Below are 21,267 nucleotides of genomic sequence, written 5' to 3' on the forward strand. Positions count from 1 at the left end.
ACAAATGAGATGGTTAAAACTTGTCTTTACTAAATTTACTGTAATGTCAGTATGAGAGTGTATCGTTAATGTCATCTTCATCGTCATCATCATCATAGTCCCACCACCACCACCATCATCATCATCATCATCATCCCATCATCGTCGTCATCATCATCATAGTCCCACCACCACCACCATCATCACCATCACCATCATCAGTCCCATCATCATCATCATCATCCCATCATCATCATCATCATGGTCCCATCATCGCTGTCATCATTATCATCACCATCACAATCATCAGTCCCATCATCATCATCATCATCATCCCATCATCATCATCATAGTCCCATCATCGCTGTCATCATTATCATCACCATCACAATCATCAGTCCCATCATCGTCGTCGTCAGCATCATCATCATCATCATCATCATAATAGTCCCATCATCATCATCATCATCATCATAATAGTCCCATCATCATCATCATCATCATCATCGTCCCATCATTTCATTTATATTATGGCGGGCCTGCTTGATGTTGGAGGGAAGCCCGAAGTGATGCAGGTCTAAGTCGTTTACCTCTTTGGTGAAACCCACGAACACGGTATGGTGCTGACAAATCATGACCTATGACCAGGGTGTATCTGGGGTTCATAGGTTTCTGGTCGAAGCTATTATTAAAGAACAGTCTGCCGTTGTTGCCGTGCAAACAATGAGGGCAACATGTCAACACGCAGTTTTAATCACACAAACAAATATTTGAAAATTACATCGATAATGTATTGTACTTAAAATGTGTGCGTAGAGCCACAGTTTTCGTGTCAAGTATCATTACTCAACAGGTAATGGCGTCAGTACCACGTGACCAACCCCTCGAGATGCCCAAACAATGGATTATAAAACAAGTCTGCTCAAGCAAGCCAAGTATCAAAAGTCAAGGACATTTCCCGTTTTCTCGCTGGGAGGCATATGTGTATAGCATCTCCTCGGGAACCCTACCTAGCATAACACACATGCCAGCTCCTATGAATAACTGACAAGCTTCGATCCATAATACAAATTTGTATTTTCATTTCCGACGCGGCGATTGTTCTTCTCTAAAGATTATTCAAGCGCCGTAAGCAATAAACGATATTTACATTCTTGAAATACTCGTTTTCTGTCTAAGCAGTTATTCATGGTCTTGTTCTAGAATGCTGCTTTGAGGCAAGGTCCTCAATACTCACCCAGGAGGGAGGGTCGATCATAATCATCTACATTGAAAAGAATTTACCTAGTCTGTGGTTCAGGGCCCGTCTTCACAAAGGTTGGTTGGTTGGTTTGTTGTTTAACACGGCACTCAGCAATATTCCAGCTATATGACGGCGGTCTGTACGTAATCGAATCTGGACCAGAAAATCCAGTGATTAATATCATGAACATCGATCCACGCAATTGGGATACGATGACATGCATCAACCAAGTCAGCTTGCCTGACCACTCGATCCCGTCAGTCGCCTTTTACGTCAAGCATAGTCACCTTTTACGGCAAGCATTGGTTGCTGAAGACCTATTCTACCCCGGAATCTTCACGGGTCTCTTCACAAAGGGATCGTAGCGTTACGACTGTCGCGAGGCAATGTTTAAGTAAAGGAGTCATATCCCTACGACCGCTTTGTGAAACGTCCCCCTTAGCTTGAGTGAGTGAGTGAGTTAGTTGCGTCTAACAGTATTCAAGTTATATCACGGCGTGATTCACGTCTCAGACCTTTAACACTTTGGTGAAACCCACAAGCACATAGAAACAGAATCGGGGTGAACAGGGATTCGAACCCACAATTATAGGTTTCTGGTGTGCCCAAGGGACGCAACTCTGCACAGCGAACTGAGGTGCCTTATACGACTGAGCCACCCGTGCCCTTTGCTTTAAAGACAAAAAAAAGCCAAAGCAAAAGGCAGTTACCACTTTTCTTGAAACATCCTTACAATATAAAAATGACTTTTGATCTGTGGAAATAAAACTCTATTATCTAACCAGATTGCACCAAAAGTAAGTGTGAGGCCCACATTATCTCAAGCACGGTTAAAGGTCCTTGTCCAATGAAATGTTGTCATTTGATCACGTGTATATTTACATTTCGTGCGTGTGTGCTGCACGTGCTGCTCGTGAATGCCACTTAAACCTACATAAGGTTTGTTGTTTAACGCCGCAATCAGCAATATTCCAGCTATATGACGGCGGTCTGTAAATAATCGAATCTGGACCATGAGGGATCGATGGGGATCGATGACTTTCATCAACCAAGTGATGGGTTGCTGAAGACCTATTCTTTCCCGGATATTCACGGGTTGTCAAGTCACTCAATATCCGAATTCTTATTAAATTCCACACAATAGTTCAATAGTCTTATTTAGCACCGTTAACATTTGGCCAAGCTTGACGTCCAGGTCGCTGTCTTTTCGTTGGGTGATAATATCAACGTTTTTACGATTTCAGCAGCAGAATTGGTCCCCAAGAACCTTTTTCTTTTGCAAAAAGCGATCGAGTGGTTACCCTTGATGTAAATCACTCGATTTTGTACAGGAGGCGGTCCTAAAGCTGGAATATTGCCGAGTACGGCGTTGAACAACAAACATACACTACCGATTGACAATACACGCATACATATGGATGCGTATTAATGCCACAGTCTAGTTTTTTTTATCATCTACGTAGATAATACTTTCATCTACGTAGAAGATACTTTGATTTCCGTATGTGATATTATAATCGTCCGTATTGTGTCGATTACTCGAGAAAATATTGATATCTAGATGAAAGTATCTTCTTCGTAGATGGTTCGAATCCCGGTTCGCCCAATTTTGTTTCTAGGTTTGTCAGCACCATACCCGTGCTCGTGGGTTTCACCGAAGTGGTAAACGTCTGAGACATGCATCACTTCGGGCTTTCCTCCCACATTAAGCTGACACGCTGCGATATAACTGGAATACTGTTAAAAGCGACGTTAAACCCAACTCACTCACTCACTCTACGTAGATGATATAGTTGTTTCAGACTGTGGCACTAATACAAATAATAGCCTGAGAAATATTTTTAGAACTGTCTTCACTCATATGTACTCTGTCTAATTATGACTGGCGTCATGTGTATGAAAATACATCATGTTTACCGTCATGTCATTCACCTGATGAAGAGGCAAGGAGTGGCCCTGAAATGTTGATCATGTATAATAAAAACGTTGCTATCTCCGGCGAAAATACACAGCGACATAGCGCACAGTTGGAACAGCTGGAAAAATGTCTCCAACAGTGAAACAGGTCTTCATTCATGTTTCCCTAAGGCGAATTCTATGTCAAAGCACCAGAATTGTACATCCTTTGTTCACAATAGAACGGTAGGGACGCAACCTCTGGCTGACACACATACATCTCTGTATTGCTGTTGTTTGTTGTTTTACGCCGCACTCAGCAGTATTCCAGCTATATGACGGCGGTCTGTAAATAATCGAGTCTGGACCAGACAGCCCAGTGCTTGTAATCCTGAGCATCGATCCACGCAATTGGGATCGATGACATGCATCAACCAAGTCAGCGAGCCTGACCACCCGATCCCGTTAGTCGCCTTTTACGGCAAGTATGGGTAGCTGAAGACCTATTCTACCCCGGATCTTCACGGGTCCCACTGTATTGCACTATCCCATCGTATAGTCTTAATTACAACGGGGGGCGGGGTAGCCTTGTGGTTAAGGAGTTCATTCACCCCGCCGACCCCCACGTTGTACAATGTGTGAAGCCCCTTCCTACATCAGAACAACACAATATATCAACATAAAAATATCTCTGATATCTGACCACTGAAATAATGTGAATTAAAGAAGAAACTATCCACAAAAGACCTTCTCGGAGTAGAAACGTTGTTCTTTAAGCGATAAAAAGCCAAATGCGAGACCAACATGGCGCAAGATCATGTTTGTGTACTGAAAGTAACAGCCAAAGAGTTCTTGTTCAGAATTATTATTAAAAACGCCGAACGAGAAACTGTTCTGTACAAGCGAACAACAGGCTAGCAGCGATCGAGGACCGCCTCAGTACTAGCAGTCTTGTAGATAGTGCGTCCTTTGGCACAGATAGAGGAAGGTCGGTGGTTCGATCCTCGGCCGCGTCATACCAAAATACGTTGAAAGATGGTACTTGTTACCCTGCCTGGCGCTCGGCATTAAGGGGCTAAAACAAGGACTGGTCGGCTGGGAGTCAGTACACTGTGTCTGGGTGGGGTATTCATGGTTTGTCAGCGGACTAGCGTTATAAAACCAGCACAAGTCCGGACTTGTGCAAGCAGCTACACCCAGATGTGCATCCACGTTGCTGTATAGGTGCACCTCACCTCAAGATGACCTTATTGCGTGTCACAACCACATGCGTTGTCTCGTTACTTTCGTCACCACTCGCCCCTTGTCCCGGAATAGCACGAGTTGGTCACGAATGTGTCTCGTTATTGTCGCGTATGGGTACGACGCAATGACATGTTTGAGTCAAAGTGAACTTTTAACCTCATGGACATTCATGGACATTTATATGCCTTTCAGCGGAAAACAACCGGAAGCCAACCAATCTCAGCTTGGTACATTTTCGTTATCATCTATCAGTTTGACTTCACATGACCAAAGACTTCATTACCGACAATCAATGGGGCCGCCGACGTTTATTCGAAATGATAGTCTGGTTGACGGAAGGGAAAATGGCGGACGGAAATCAGAAGATCGGAAGGGTGATAGCTCATGGATTGATGTTGGCTGTTTTTATTTTCCAGTCTCGTCAGCCTTCTTTTGAGACAAGACGTACAAACGTTGCCTGTTGTGGCGCTGGAGCACGCGTAATGACGTTTTCAATCTTTACACACTGGGAACATCACGTACAGACGTTAAAGGGTCGTGATGTCCTAGCGATATGTTTCGGGTAATAGAGTATGGCTTGGCTTGATGGATTGTAGAATGAACATAACATAGTGATTAATTATAGAAAAAAGTGAGTGTTTTAGCTGTATGTCCAACGGTCAGGAATGTTTTCTGCCTGGATCAGGCAAACCACGATCGATAGTGAGCATCGATGCACGGTGCAGGAGAAGCAAGGTCGATGGCGAGCAGCGATAATATTCATGGCGAGTGTCACACAGTCATAGATTTGAGATTTGTCCTCTGGTGGTTGCCAAACAAACCGCTACCCATAACAAACGGCCACTGTAACGACACAATCGCCGTTTTAATCTTTAATGAGACTAATAGCTAAAGAAACCAAATTGTTCAGACGATACCGATGAGTTTTATCTCGTCACGCCGAAGACCAATGTCGAGTTCGGTGCCCACATTGGGGCAATGCATAAAAACCATTGTTTGGTGTCCCGGCTCTTATATGTTTGGAATATTGCTAAAAGCAGCGTAAAACCCGAGTCACTCACTCTCTCATGCAATCCCAAATAGAGTATCATCGGTGTATGAGGTGAGATGAGGTGAAATGGGGTTTAACGTCGCGTCCAAGATTATTGCACTTATATAGCGACGTGCATGCACGTGTGTGTGTGTGGCTGCTTGTACTAGTCCGGACTGATACCGATTTATAGTGCTAGCACACTGAGATACCATGCCGCAGTTTAACATGGATACTTCACTCAGACACAGTATACTGACTCCGAGCCGACCAGTCCCTGTTTTAGCCCCTTAATGCCGAGCGCCAGACAGGGTAACAACAATTACCATCTTTTAACGTCTTTTGGTATGACGCGGCTGGGGATCGAACCCCGACCTTCCTCTCTCCGGGCGGACGCTCTACCATTAGACCACGGGCCTAGTTGTTGAAGCGTTTGAGAGAGAGAGAGAGAGAGAGAGAGAGAGAGAGAGAGAGAGAGAGAGAAACATATGTACTTACTCGCAGAGATACCAGTCACAGCGGACAATCAGCTTACCAGGGTGTGAGCCTCACCCTTCTGTGAGCTGACCAAGCTAAAACATGACTATATGGGAGTATCGCGTACACTAACCTTTAACAATGGGACAACGAAGAATACACCCATAAGTCACCGCTCTCTTATGTCAGTGAAGCCTCGTGTATAATCATAAGTCCTTGCTTCTTAACTAGGTCGAGGATCAGCTGATCGGATAAGTGTTAAGTTGACCTACATTAGAGTAATATTTCATTTCTAGGCGGTGTCGATTGCACACTGTTTAGCAAAGGCACTATGTGTTGCAGGTTAAAGAAAAGGATATTTTGTGCTCACTTTATACATTTTTAACGATTCTTTTACATCAAGGTGCGACGTCATATCAGAGGGTTATGATCGCTTTGAAGCACATACCCTTTGATACACTTTCCATGGAAATAATTATATTAACGTCAAACGGTACCCGTGAGGCGAGGTAGAATAGGTCTTCAGAAACCCATGCTTTCCGTAAAAGGCGAATATGCTTGTCGTAAAAGGCGACTAACGGGATCGGGTGGTCAGGGTCGCTGCTTTGGTTGATGCATGTCATCCTGTCCCAATTGCATAGATTGATGCTCATGACATCAATCACTGGATTGTCTGGTCCAGACTCCATTATTTACAGACCGCCGTCATATAGCTGGAATATTGCTGAGTGCGGCGTAAAACAACAAACAAACAAAACGTCAAACGGAAAAAATATTAGTGACGTCAAATGAAAATAAATGTATTTATATAGGATACGTTTAACGATGCTCATAAAATATGTTTATGATGAAAGCTCTACGTGTATCTCATATGCACAGGCAGCCTATCGTAACTACGATACACACATGTTCAAAAACACTTACAAAAGCTTGAACACACTTAAACACACTCAGACAACCGAGGCGACTCTAACAGTAAATGTGGCAATGCACTTTCAGCTACACGTCATCAAATCCAAGGTCACTGTTAAAGCACCTTACTTGATATACAGTGAGTGAGTGAGTCGGGTTTAACGCCGCTTTTAACAGTATTCCAGTTATATCACGGCGTGTCAGCTAAATGTGGGAGGAAAGCCCGAAGTGATGCAGGTCTCAGACGTTTACAACTTCGGTGAAACCCACGAGCACGAGTATGGTGCTGACAAACCTAGAAACATAATCGGGGCGAACCGGGATTCGAACCCACAATTATAAGTTTATGGTGTGCCCAAGGGACGCAACTCTGCACAACGAATCGCGGCGCCTTAGACGACTGCCCCCCCCCCCCCCCCCCCCGTGCCCCCTCGATATACAGGACATATCCCTTTATTTGTTTGTTTGTTGTTTAACGCCGCACTCGGACAATATTCCAGCTATATATATTCCGGCATCGAGTGGTCAGACTCGCTGATTTGGTTGACGCATGTCATCTTATCCCAATAGCGTAGATCAATGCTCATGATGTCAATCACTGGATTGTCTGGTCCAGACTCGATTATTTACAGATCGCCGACACATAGCTGGAATATTGCGGCGTCAAATAACACTCACCTAAGGTATACATAGGCGTTTGAAATCTACCTGGCTGTTATTCTGTGACTATTGTATTTCAGGTAGCCTACTTGTCATGATCATCGTATACTGGTATCATATACATATTCTAATTTGAATAATAACTCGATCAATTTAGATCGCCACATCTGTCTGTCTTCCTCTTACGCGTACACACTCATCTGATATGTCTCAGATGTATGTCATCAGTTCATCTATAGTCGATGAAGGAGTGACGTTTTTTCATTTACTGTTATGAACCGATCTGTACAAGACACGAATTGAACGCCATGCCGTATCCAGACAAATTGAGGCCTATTGTTAACTATTGTGACGGACGTCTGACATTTAGAACGCATGACTGATTATACTGGACGGTTTTCAACAAATGACATGAAGCATGTACAAACATATAAATATGAAATATATCATCATTTCGTTAAGATAAATATACATTTGTGGGGCTGATGACAAGAACCACTAGCCCCCTACACATTGCAGTCAATAATAATAATAATAATAATAATAATAATAGACTCGTATGACTTTACCTTGATTACAATCTATATACATTAAATTTAATTATCTAAATTAATGAAGCGTAATAAAGATGAATAAAAAAGAATACATGAAATTTAATTATCTAAATTAATGAAGCGTAATAAAGATGAATAAAAAAGAATACATGAACTTTAATTATCTAAATTAATGAAGCGTAATAAAGATGAATAAAAAAGAATACATGAAATTTAATTATCTAAATTAATGAAGCGTAATAAAGATGCATAAAAAAGAATAAGAAATGAACCGTGTACCTTTAATGTATATCCTCAGCATCATAAGTTTTGGGGCTTTTTGTTATCAATGTATCGATACCGCGGTATAGTATATATATTGTAGCAGACACGAGTGTCCCTTCGACCAAGGAAACGTTTACATACACATTAATACCGATCAGTTGATAGTTCATACAAATTCATGATTTAATTATTTCTATGAAAGGGGAGCCGCATAAGCCATCCAGTGAACACTGTTTTTGTCGTTGTAAACAATGCAGTATTTTCCAAAACAGTTTATTCTTTTAGGCATGTTAGGAAAATTCCGAGGTTGATGACAATCATCCTGAACAGAGTAACCAGGTTAATTCGGACGATATGTTACCAGTGAATTCGTCCGGATTAATTGCCGGATTAGCGCTAATCGTTTGCAGGGCGGATTAACGGGCTAAGGGATATTTATTAATATTTATTGATTAATTAGTGAGATCGAACACGTCCTGTCATAGCCCCACAACAATCTCCCCTCCACCCCCCCCCACCCCCAACACACACACACACACACACACACACACACACACACACACACACGGCCACACAATTGGATTGACCAAGCGTGAAATTGTGTCCAGATCTATGCGATCGCGCCATAAAAAAAACATGGTTTAATTGTTTGCCACAAATCACCAGTAATTAATTAACTATTAAAGAGCGAGGTGGTTAAATGTAAATACATTCTCCGATGATTCGTTATCATTTTGTGAAAGGCATTGGAGATTATCTACCGGATTATAAACAAATCATAACACGTGACTACCACAGCCTACAACAGGTCATCACCGGTCTCTATTTCACTGAAATAGACATCAACGGACTATCAACATCGTCTATTGCATACAAACACAGACAATATAACTACATGTATTAACATATACATACCACCAATTTAAAAGAACTCCGCGAATAACAACACATCCGTGTTTTGACAAGCTCCGCCGAATCAGCTGTTCTAAATCTGACGCGTATATCTATTAGGCTATCCATAGTGTCACGTGACCGCACACGCACCGTGACGTCACGAAGCACCTGGTGCCATGCGGCAACTCGTTCCATTATACATGGTCGTGGCCCATGTGATCGGAAGTGCGCCCTTCAGAGCGGATATGTGACACAGTTCACTGGTTCTTGTGGACGTGTTTACGTCTACACGTAGACTGTACATGTGATCGTGTGATCATCGATAGATTATTAATGACGGACTGTACATTTGTAGCGTAATGAAGTTTATCGACCTGTATTTGGTTTTTCTTCTGAAGATAGACGAGGGGGCGAGTTTGTGACTGCTGCGATCTCCATTGTATGTTTAGTGAGGTGGTCGGTGGCAGCGCTCGTGGTGGTGAAGAAGCAGTAGTAATGGTGGGTGTAGTAGAAGCAGCAGTATCAGCAGTAGTAGTAGTAGTAGTAGAAGTAGTGGTAGTAGTAGTAGCAGTAGTAGTAGTGATAGAAGTAATAGCAGCAGCAGTAGTAGTAGTAGTGGTAGTAATAGTAGCAGTAGTAGTAATGGTAGTAGTAGCAGTAGTTGTAGTAGTGGTAGTAGTGGCAGAAGTAGTGGTAGTAGTAGTAGTAGCAGGCCGTTGTATAGCTGGAATATTGCTGAGTGCGGCGTTAAACAACAAACAAGAAACTTATGTAGTAGCGGTAGTGGTGGTCGTAGTAGTAGTAGTAGCAGCAGTTGTGGTTGTAGTAGTAGTAGCAGTAGTAGTAGCAGCAGTTGTGGTGGTAGTAGTGGTGGTGGTGGTAGTAGTAGTAGTAGTAGTAAAAGTAACAGTAGTTGTAGTAGTAAAAGTAACAGTAGTTGTGGTGGTGGTAGTAGTAGTAATGATAGTAGTGGTAGTAGTAGTAGTAGAAGTAGCAGTAGTAGTAGTAGTAGTAATGGTAGTAGTAGTGGTAGTAGTAGTGGTGGTAATGGTAATGGTAACAGTAGTAGTAGTAATGGTATTAGTAGTAGTAGTAGTAACAGTAGTTGTGGTAGTAGTAGTAGTAGTATTAGTAGTAATGGTAGTAGTAGTGGTAGTAGTAGTGGTGGTAGTAGTAGTGGTAGTAGTAGTAGTAATGGAAGTAGTAACAGTAGTTGTGGTAGTAGTAGTAGTAGTAGTAGTAGTAGTAGTAGTGGTGGTGGTGGTGGTGGTAGTAGAAGTAGTAGTAGTAGTAGTAATGGAAGTAGTGGTAGTAGTAGTAGTAGTAGTAGTAGTGGTGGTGGTGGTGGTAGTAGAAGTAGTATTAGTAGTACCAATGGTAGTAGTAGTAGTAGTAGCAGTAATAGTAGTAGTAATGGTAGTAGTAGTAGAAGTAGTATTAGTAGTAGTAATGGTAGTAGTAGTAGTAGTAGCAGCAGTAATAGTAATGGTAGTAGTAGTAGAGGAGAGTAGCAGCAATAGTTATAATGGCAGCAGGAGATGTGACGTAGACATAGATGTGAGTTGATTGTAGTTGTGGTTTCACAGTGTGTGTCGTTGTATTATAAGAGCGAGTTATAGTCACGTGACGGCAGGACGTCCCGGGTCACTACTGCGGTGAAACCCACACGCACCGGCATGATACTGACTTGGAAGTTGTACAGGAAGGTTGGGGGTTGGAGTCGATTGAAACTCGGATTGAAACTTGCTCCAGAATTTGGGAATTCGAACGCAAGATCATAGGTGTCTTGTTCGCCTACGGATTAAACTCTGCACACTCACTCACACACACGTACAAACATTCACCGGTTGGTGCGACCTTGTATATCACTGAGGCCTGATGGCTACTCTGTCATACAAACCCTGAAACAAATATATCCGAAACAGCCTATGCAAGTCTATAACAGCGAGCAAGTCTAGATTACTGAGAGTCTATGGGCTCCTTTTTATTATTTTGTGTTAAGATATTTTAACAACTCTTTTTTTTTCTACAAGGAATTTCATGACAGAGACTAGATGTCAGTCAACCTGAGGGCATACATCGTTGGTTTTTTTTTAAACCAATGGTGTGTCTTGCCCTGGGGGTCAATGCATTCCATATCTGTTTGTTTACTTGACGTTTAACCAAATAGTCCAGTTATAATATAATATATATAATATAAATAACCGAGTTTAAATGATGGGGTTGCCAAGGTGTGAGAAGTGAGCATGACAACCTGATTCACCTTGGCCCAATCACGACTCGCATATAGGTTGCTGGGGACCTAATCTTATCCGGAAGACCACGGTCTGTGTGTGACCCGTCTGTTCAAATAGTAACGTAATTAATTACTCATTCGGCATTCCCTCAGGTTTGGATATTGGATGCTTATTTTATAAAAAAAACAGTCACCGACAACATTTTTTCACAGAATCATATTGGGATACGGGTATTATATTATAATTGTGGCTAGTTGCGATAGGCCGAATATTTCATGATCGCCAGGTTCGGTCGACATTATTTGTTTGTTGTTTAACGCATCACTCAGCAATATTCCAGCTTTATGACGGCGGTCTGTGAATATTCGGGTCTGGACAAGACAGTCCAGTGATTGACATCATGAGCATCGATCCACACAATTGGGATACCATGACATGCATCAACCAAGTCAGCGAGCCTGACCACCCGATCCCGTTAGTCGCCTCATACGACAAGCATAGTCGCCTTTTACGGCAAGCATGGGTTGCTGAAGACCTATTCTACCCCGGATCTTCATCGGTCCGGTCGACATTGACTGGGATAACGTATATTGTAGACAGGGAAGCGAAATGAAGCTTTAGGGAATTTGAAAGAGTGAGTGAAAGCTATTTTAGTAAAATAACATCTGTTTAGCAGAAGCCGGAAATAAAATGTTTGTAACACAATCAGTGGTTGATCGAATGGGCAACGGCCTACGTCGTTTCTGTGTCAATTGTTTTACGTTGAGGTCTGGCCTGGCACGTGGTCCTGTGCACAGCGCACGGGTCACGCAGGTACAGTTAAGCAACTTCGAATTCGATCGCGGAGAGTAGGTGGATGGGTGACTTTGTTCCGCAGTTTGATTCCTGCGAGTTTTTAGAGCTTCGGTCTTGAGTCGGAGTCAGTATACTGTGTCTGAGTGGGGTATTCATGTTAAACTGCGGCATGGTATCTCAGTGAGCTAGCACTATAAATCGGCATCAGTCCGGACTAGTACAAGCAGCCACACACACACACGTGCATGCACGTCGCTATATAAGTGCAATAATCTTGGACGCGACGTTAAACCCAATTTCACCTCACCTCACCTGTTATGAACCATAAAAACTGCTTTTTGACCGTTTTTGGACACCGCTAAATGAAGATAATCATTTCAGGATCAGCTTCCATAAACGCGTCACAGGTTTCAGAACAACCTCTTCATCAAATTCCGCACACGATCTAACATATATATATATATATATATATATATATATATATATATATATATATATATATATAGCCACATACCATCTCCCATCCATCAATGTTGTCTGAGCCTCGTCATTCGCAATGCTGAGTTGCGCCCCTTAGCCATCCGTTCATCGCGGGTTTCAATGACACGCTCGATTATTCGAAAGATAAGTTTATTCAGCATCATGTACACAGTATCTCCTGCTTGTGGGTAAGTGACCTACACACGTTAGGGGCGGTTGGCGTTAGCCAAGTGGTCAAAGCGATCGCCTGTCACCTCGAAGGTTCGGTTCGATTCCACACATGGGTGCCGTGATGTGGCTGAACTCACTCACTTACTCACCTATTTGACGCTTTCCTCCATAGAATTTGTTCAACTGTCAACAGTGAGTGAGTGAGTGAGTGAGTTGGGTTTAACGCCGCTTTTAACATTATTCCAGTTATATCACGTATCAGGTATATGACACAGCTTAATGTGGGAGGAAAGCCCGAAGTGATGCAGGTCTCGGACGTTTACCACTTCGGTGAAACCCACGAGCACGGGTATGGTGCTGACACACCTAGAAACATAAACGTCGCTATATAAGTGCAATAATCTTGGACGCGACGTTAAACCCAATTTCACCTCACCTCACCTAGAAACATAATCGGGGCGAACCGGGATTCGAACCAACAATCATAGGTTTCTAGCGTGCCCAAGGGACGCAACTCTGCATAGCGAATTGCGGCTCCTTAGACGACTGGGCCACCCGTCACACCATGAACTGAACACACTGTTCATAGTACCCGTAAACTGTTCACATCGTTCGTGTATATGAACACGCTACATGTATGGCATGTAAGCATGAATGTAGACAAATCGTAGACATTGATACAGCGCCAGTGAGCAACTTTCGATGGATATTAGGCGCTTTACAAATCAATTATTATTATTATTATTATTAAATATATTTCCTCTCGCTAACCTTGACTTTAAGAGGTATCCACATGTAGACGGACAGTCTGTGGCCGAGCCTAGATATTGTCAGCTCTGTAATTCGTCAAGGAACAGCCTTGGACATGCATCCCCGTTATTATATACGCGTGTAAGTGGGTTAGACAAGGTGACGCTTACACAGCTGCTATCTACCGTTATTGTCATTAACGGCTGTTTATCACGCATACAGAACTAGGCGCAGGCAGTTGGTTGGCTTAATGGCACATGTCTGAGCGAACTGGTTGACATTGATATGCAGTTTGTGTTAACATACGACGAATATATAGAGAACACTTTACGCATTCATGTCAGGTACCGTTCAAATATTCTAAACGGCCTTCATTCCGCCACACTGAACCTTTTACATTAAATCAAATTGAGAGTCGCGAAAGTGGTCTGACTACGATCTGCAATGTAGTTTAAAAAACAATTTGCTATGGTTGGTTTGTTGGTTGGTTTGTTGTTTAACGCCGCACTCAGCAATATTCCAGCTATATGACGGCGGTCTGTAAATAATCGAGTCTGGACAAGACAATCCAGTGATTAATATCATGAGCATCGATCCACGAAATTGGATCGATGACATGCATCAACCAAGTCAGCGAGCATGACCACCCGATCCCGTTAGTCGTATTTTACGACAAGCATAGTCGCCTTGTACGGCAAGCATGGGTTGCTGAAGACCTATTCTACCCCGGATCTTCACGGGTCAATTTGATATGGATAAAATTCTACCATTAATGTCTGTAGAAGGTCTATGTATCATAGCTTTATTGAGATACCAATAATCCTCAAAATCACCGGGGGGCACGGGGGGCCCAGTCGTCTAAGGCGCCGCAATTCGCTGTGCAGAGTTGCGTCCCTTAGCACGCCAGAAACCTATGATTGTGGGCTCGAATCCCGGTTCGCCCCTATTATGTGTCTAGGTTTGTCAGCACCATACCCGTGCTCGTGGGTTTCACCGAAGTGGTAAACGTCTGAAACCTTTCCTCCCACATTAAGCTGACACGCTGCGATATAACTGGAATACTGGTAAAAGCGGCGTTAAACCCAACTCACTCACTCACTCACTCAACATCACCGAGAGTTCTTTTTTTCCGGTAAACAATCGTGCACATAAATAGCCACAAAGAAGTACTCAATATAGACGCAGCGCTGTGCTACATAATCAAAGCTGTGTGTATCGAATGCAAGGTGTTTCTGGATATCCTGTGGGACTTTTCAGGAATCCATCTGATAGTGTTTGCCACCGAGGCCACGAGAAACCTTTTCCTACGTCACCACAATACACAGGATCCATCTCAAAACCTACAGTGAAACTATTGCACAAACCAAGAACAAATACCCTACACCTTCTCATAATACACCATGTATATTTGACATACATATTTTGTATCACGTAAGCTGTTGTTAAAAGGAGGAAGAGAATTTAAGCTTTACCATTTACAAAAGAAGTACACTGGTGAAAATGCCCAAAATGCTTTTGAGACGTCCGCAGGTGTCAGTGCCAGGAGCTTTTACTCCACACATCGACAGACCACTCATAAGTTCATGGCCTTTCCTAAAACGCCCTGCCGCAGAGCCAAGGCATTTGTCTGTTTATTGACCTTGGCTTTTGTACGAAAAAAAGGTGGCCGAATTGGTGTAAACAGGTCATATTTGCGAAGAGAATTGTGTTTTTTCGTGTTTGAACACCAGGGATAAGAGAATGATCTCGGTCGATCTTTGACATTTACCATTCCGGCTTTCAATCTAACGAAACTTCGTGGTCGAATTTTCAATGTTTGAGCTCGCTCGGTTTCTGAGACGGTTGTTAAAACTGCCGTGCTGCCATTTCTCAGTGAAAGATTTTTGTAGAGAATCTTAGGATTTTTTTTCACATCTTACACACAAAGATGTTGATAGAAATACCAATTTAACCATCGTCAAACAAATTATGCCAGAGCGCGGTGTCCTATTCCATAATGAATAGTTTTTTGGTCACATTTTGGTTCTCTGATGGAATAATGAGCCGTATTTTATCTTTTTGAATAATAGTTTAAAGTGTCCTTCACATGGGCCATACAATATCACCCCACTTGCCCTCACGACAAACGTAACAGCTTGTCGTGTACTTTTTAACTCTTTGCCATGATCGGCATGGAATATTGCCAAAATAATATTTTAATACCACGTTTCCACACACACAATTGACTAGCATCGCAATTCAATTAGTATTTTTCCACTTCAATAAACAGATCACATCAGACGAAATGTGATATACTTAACTGCTATTATTATATAATTTTTTTACTGTCTCGCCCATTGGCTCCAATATGAAACTATTGGCAGAAACAGATGTTAAAGTTACGCAGTAGCGTATTAGTGAGCCCATTACGTATACCGGTATGCGTTGCTGCACGCAAGGCACGTGCTCAATACACACCTGGCAGCCACGTGAACGACACAGTCACAAGTGACCGCGCCAGTAATCCACGAGGGCTGCAACCAGTGCACAATATCTCCGACCTCCGTCATATTGAGCTTTTCGTCCACATTAAATAAATAACGTTAACGTCAGAGAATAATCAGTCTCGAATATGTGCGAAACGAAAGCTTCGAGACAACCGATATTTTTTGTCTCATGGAGACTTTGAGAGAATACATTTGAATCAACTCGCTTTATCGACACATTACACATTACTTTTGTGAATATTAATTCTGTCGTGTGAACGTTTTATTTCTTTGTAGCCTGAGGATAGACAATTTTTGGCAGCATTTTCGGTAACAGATTAATGCCCATCCCCAAAAATCCCATATCGTTAGAAACAGATTGAATTCTCACAATGAAATACAGGCGACTATGCTTGTCGTAAGAGGTGACTAACGGGATCGGGTGGTCAGGCTGGCTGACTTGGTTGAAGCATGTCATCCATCCCAATTGCGCGGATCGATGCTCATGATATCAACCGTTGGATTGTCTGGTCGAGTCTCGATTATTTACAGACCGCCGTCATATAGCTGGGATATTGTTGAGTGCGGCGTAAAACAATACACCAACCAAAACCAACCAACAAAGAAATACGTGGAGGCTGAAAGCAATTTAATACCTTCCCGTTAACATGAAACATACAATATACATGGATATAGGTCAAATTCTGTCTTATGTATGACCTGTTGTTTATATTATGAACTTTGGAAATAAGTACCTATTTTTGTTTGAGCATGTTCACGTTTTGATGTGTACGCCATATGTATGAGATGGGTAATTACGATGTTTTGATTGTTAGAAAAAAATGATCAATTTGTACTCACCGTTATTTACACGACACGTGCAGCAAGATCCCGTTTCGCACGTGTTTCAGAGGTCGCCTCACGATATCTGGACGGAAAGAGTAACGGTAACATGTGAGTGTTTATCTTGCGCAATCAGCTGCAATAGATTCATCAGAACTCATAGGTCCGAGAAGAAATTGTTTGTGATAATGCATTTCATGGTCTATATGGTTGCCAGCGACAGCGAAGGCCTAACGTTCGTGTTGATAGAACATAGTCAATACCACTGACGCTTGATGAGTGTATCAAGTGTGTACACCTTTGATGAGGTGAATAGGTACATGCATGTTATTCGACCCGAGGTCGCGGCGCAATGCTTGTTTCAATGCAGGAATGTTCTGAACAATATTCCCACTCCTAGGTACGAGGCGAATAGATTCATAGACCTTGATTGCATAACAATTACTAGAATACACTGACGGTGTACTTTTACCTGTAGTTTTGTATGGGTAGGGGTGGTTTAAGGTTGGGAGATATTTCATGTGGTGGTGTTGGAATGAGAGGGCGAGGGTACGATCATAGTGGCGGGGAGGGAGGGGTGGGCTGAGGTATTTGTTCGTGTCTGGAGGGGTTGGTTGGGTGAGTGTTTGTTATTCGAGAAATGGATGGGGTAGGATGGATGATGTATTTGTTCGTGTCTGGAGGGGTTGGTTGGGTGAGTGTTTGTTGTTCGAGAAATGGATGGGGTAGGATGGATGATGTATTTGTTCGTGTATGGAGGGGTTGGTTGGGTGAGTGTTTGTTGTTCGAGAAATGGATGGGGTAGGATGGATGATGTATTTGTTCGTGTATGGAGGGGTTGGTTGGATGAGGGTTTGCTGTTCGAGAAATGGATGGGGTAGGATGGATGATGTATTTGTTCGTGTATGGAGGGGTTGGTTGGGTGAGTGTTTGTTGTTCGAGAAATGGATGGGGTAGGATGGATGATGTATTTGTTCGTGTATGGAGGGGTTGGTTGGGTGAGTGTTTGTTGTTCGAGAAATGGATGGGGTAGGATGGATGATGTATTTGTTCGTGTATGGAGGGGTTGGTTGGATGAGTGTTTGTTGTTCGAGAAATGGATGGGGTAGGATGGATGATGTTTTTGTTCGTGTATGGAGGGGTTGGTTGGGTGAGTGTTTGTTGTTCGAGAAATGGATGGGGTAGGGTGGATGATGTATTTGTTCGTGTATGGAGGGGTTGGTTGGATGAGGGTTTGTTGTTCGAGAAATGCATGGATGGGGTAGGGTGATGTATCTGTTCGTGTATGGAGGGGATGGTTGGATGAGGGTTTGTTGTTCGAGAAATGGATAGGGTAGGATGATGTATCTGTTCGTGTTTGGAGGGGTTGGTTGGATGAGTGTTTGTTGTTCGAGAAATGGATGGAATAGGATGGATGATGTATTTGTTCGTGTCTTGAGGGGTTGGTTGGGTGAGGGTTTGTTGTTCGAGAAATGGATAGGGTAGGATGATGTATTTGTTCGTGTATGGGGGGGATGGTTGGGTGAGGGTTTGTTGTTCGGGAAATTGATGGAATAGGATGATGTATCTGTTCGCGTATGGAGTGGTTGGTTGGGTGAGGGTGCCTTGGGACACAGCATGAGGCATTGGGACACAGCAAGAGGCACTGGGACACAGCAAGAGACACTGGGACACAGCATGAGGCATTGGGACACAGCAAGAGGCACTGGGACACAGCAAGAGGCACTGGGACACAGCATGAGGCACTGGGACACATTACGGGGCATTGGGACACAGCATGAGGCACTGGGACATAGCATGGGGAATGGGGACACAGCATGAGGCACTGGGACACAGCACGGGGCATTGGGACACAACATGAGGCACTGAGACACAACATTGGGCATTGGGACACCGCAAGAGGCACTGAGACACAACATTGGGCATTGGGACACAGCATGAGGCACTGGGACAGAGCAGGGGGCACTGGGACAAAGCAGGGGGCACTGGGACACAGTATGAGGCATTGGAAAACAGCATCAGGCACTAGGACACGACATGAGGCATTGGGACACAGCATGAGGCACAGCATGGGGCACTGGGACACAGCATGGGGCACTGGGACACAGCAAGAGGCACTGGGACACAGCATGGGACACTGGGACACAGCAAGAGGCACTGGGACACAGCATGGGGCACTTGGACACAGCATGGGGCACTGGGACACAGCAAGAGGCACTGGGACACAGCATGGGGCCCTGGGACACCGCATGGGGCACTGGGACACAGCAAGAGGCACTGGGACACAGCATGGGACACAGCATGAGGCACAGCATGGGGCACTGGGACACATCATGGGGCACTGGGACACAGCAAGAGGCACTGGGACACAGCATGGGGCACTGGGACACAGCATGGGGCACTCGGACACAGCAAGAGGCACTGGGGCACAGCAAGAGGCACTGGGACACAGCATGGGACACAGCATGAGGCACAGCATGGGGCACTGGGACACAGCATGGGGCACTGGGACACAGCAAGATGCACTGGGACACATCATGGGGCACTGGGACACAGCAAGAGGCACTGGGACACATCATGGGGCACTTGGACACAGCATGGGGCACTGGGACACCGCATGGGGCACTGGGACACAGCAAGAGGCACTGGGACACAGCATGGGACACAGCATGAGGCACAGCATGGGGCACTGGGACACAGCAAGGGGCACTGGGACACAGCAAGAGGCACTGGGACACAGCATGGGGCACTGGGGCACAGCAAGAGGCACTGGGACACAGCATGGGACACAGCATGAGGCACAGCATGGGGCACTGGGACACAGCATGGGGCACTGGGACACAGCAAGAGGCACTGGGACACAGCATTGGGCACTGGGACACAGCAAGAGGCACTGGGACACAGCATGGGGCATTGGGACACAGCATGAGGCACTAGCACACAGCATGGGGCACTGGGACACAGCATGGGGCACTGGGACACAGGTAGAGGCACTGGGACACAGCAAGAGGGCACTGGGACACAGCAAGAGGCACTGGGACAGAGCAGGGGGCACTGGGACAAAGCAGGGGGCACTGGGACACAGTATGAGGCATTGGAAAACAGCATCAGGCACTAGGACACGACATGAGGCATTGGGACACAGCATGAGGCACAGCATGGGGCACTGGGACACAGCATGGGGCACTGGGACACAGCAAGAGGCACTGGGACACAGCATGGGACACTGGGACACAGCAAGAGGCACTGGGACACAGCATGGGGCACTTGGACACAGCATGGGGCACTGGGACACAGCAAGAGGCACTGGGACACAGCATGGGGCCCTGGGACACCGCATGGGGCACTGGGACACAGCAAGAGGCACTGGGACACAGCATGGGACACAGCATGAGGCACAGCATGGGGCACTGGGACACATCATGGGGCACTGGGACACAGCAAGAGGCACTGGGACACAGCATGGGGCACTGGGACACAGCATGGGGCACTCGGACACAGCAAGAGGCACTGGGGCACAGCAAGAGGCACTGGGACACAGCATGGGACACAGCATGAGGCACAGCATGGGGCACTGGGACACAGCATGGGGCACTGGGACACAGGAAGATGCACTGGGACACATCATGGGGCACTGGGACACAGCAAGAGGCACTGGGACACATCATGGGGCACTTGGACACAGCATGGGGCACTGGGACACCGCATGGGGCACTGGGACACAGCAAGAGGCACTGGGACACAGCATGGGACACAGCATGAGGCACAGCATGGGGCACTGGGACACAGCAAGGGGCACTGGGACACAGCAAGAGGCACTGGGACACAGCATGGGGCACTGGGGCACAGCAAGAGGCACTGGGACACAGCATGGGACACAGCATGAGGCACAGCATGGGGCACTGGGACACAGCATGGGGCACTGGGACACAGCAAGAGGCACTGGGACACAGCATTGGGCACTGGGACACAGCAAGAGGCACTGGGACACAGCATGGGGCATTGGGACACAGCATGAGGCACTAGCACACAGCATGGGGCACTGGGACACAGCATGGGGCACTGGGACACAGGTAGAGGCACTGGGACACAGCAAGAGGGCACTGGGACACAGCAAGAGGCACTGGGACACAGCAAGAGGCACTGGGACACAGCAGGGGGCACTGGGACACAGCAAGAGGCACTGGGACACAGCATGGGGCACTGGGACACAGCATGGGGCACTCGGACACAACAAGAGGCACTGGGACACAGCAAGAGGAACTGGGACACAGCATGGGGCACTGGGACACAGCAAGAGGCACTGGGACACAGCATGGGGCACTGGGACACAGCAAGAGGCACTGGGACACAGCAAGAGGAACTGGGACAC

At 45.1% G+C, this 21,267-nt stretch overlaps 1 protein-coding gene across 4 annotated transcripts in view; it reads right to left on the minus strand.

The window, feature by feature from the left end:
* LOC124150032 (monocarboxylate transporter 12-like) overlaps positions 1-21,267 on the minus strand; it is a 73,200-nt gene that overhangs the window by 15,795 nt on the left and 36,138 nt on the right. Inside the window, exon 2 of one of the 4 annotated variants that reach the window (XM_046521903.2) lies at positions 16,914-16,980. The exons of 1 other annotated variant lie outside the window; for it this stretch is intronic. The gene's annotated coding sequence lies outside the window, so the exon portion shown is untranslated. Of the gene's footprint in view, positions 1-5,891; positions 6,038-9,175; positions 9,288-16,913; positions 16,981-21,267 lie in introns of those variants that run through there. 2 more of the 4 variants (XM_046521905.2, XM_046521906.2) reach the window with 2 other exon arrangements.

The sequence above is a fragment of the Haliotis rufescens genome, unplaced genomic scaffold (genome assembly GCF_023055435.1).
Source record: "Haliotis rufescens isolate VD_foot unplaced genomic scaffold, xgHalRufe1.0.p SCAF_25, whole genome shotgun sequence".
NCBI classification, from domain to species: Eukaryota; Metazoa; Mollusca; class Gastropoda; order Lepetellida; family Haliotidae; genus Haliotis; species Haliotis rufescens.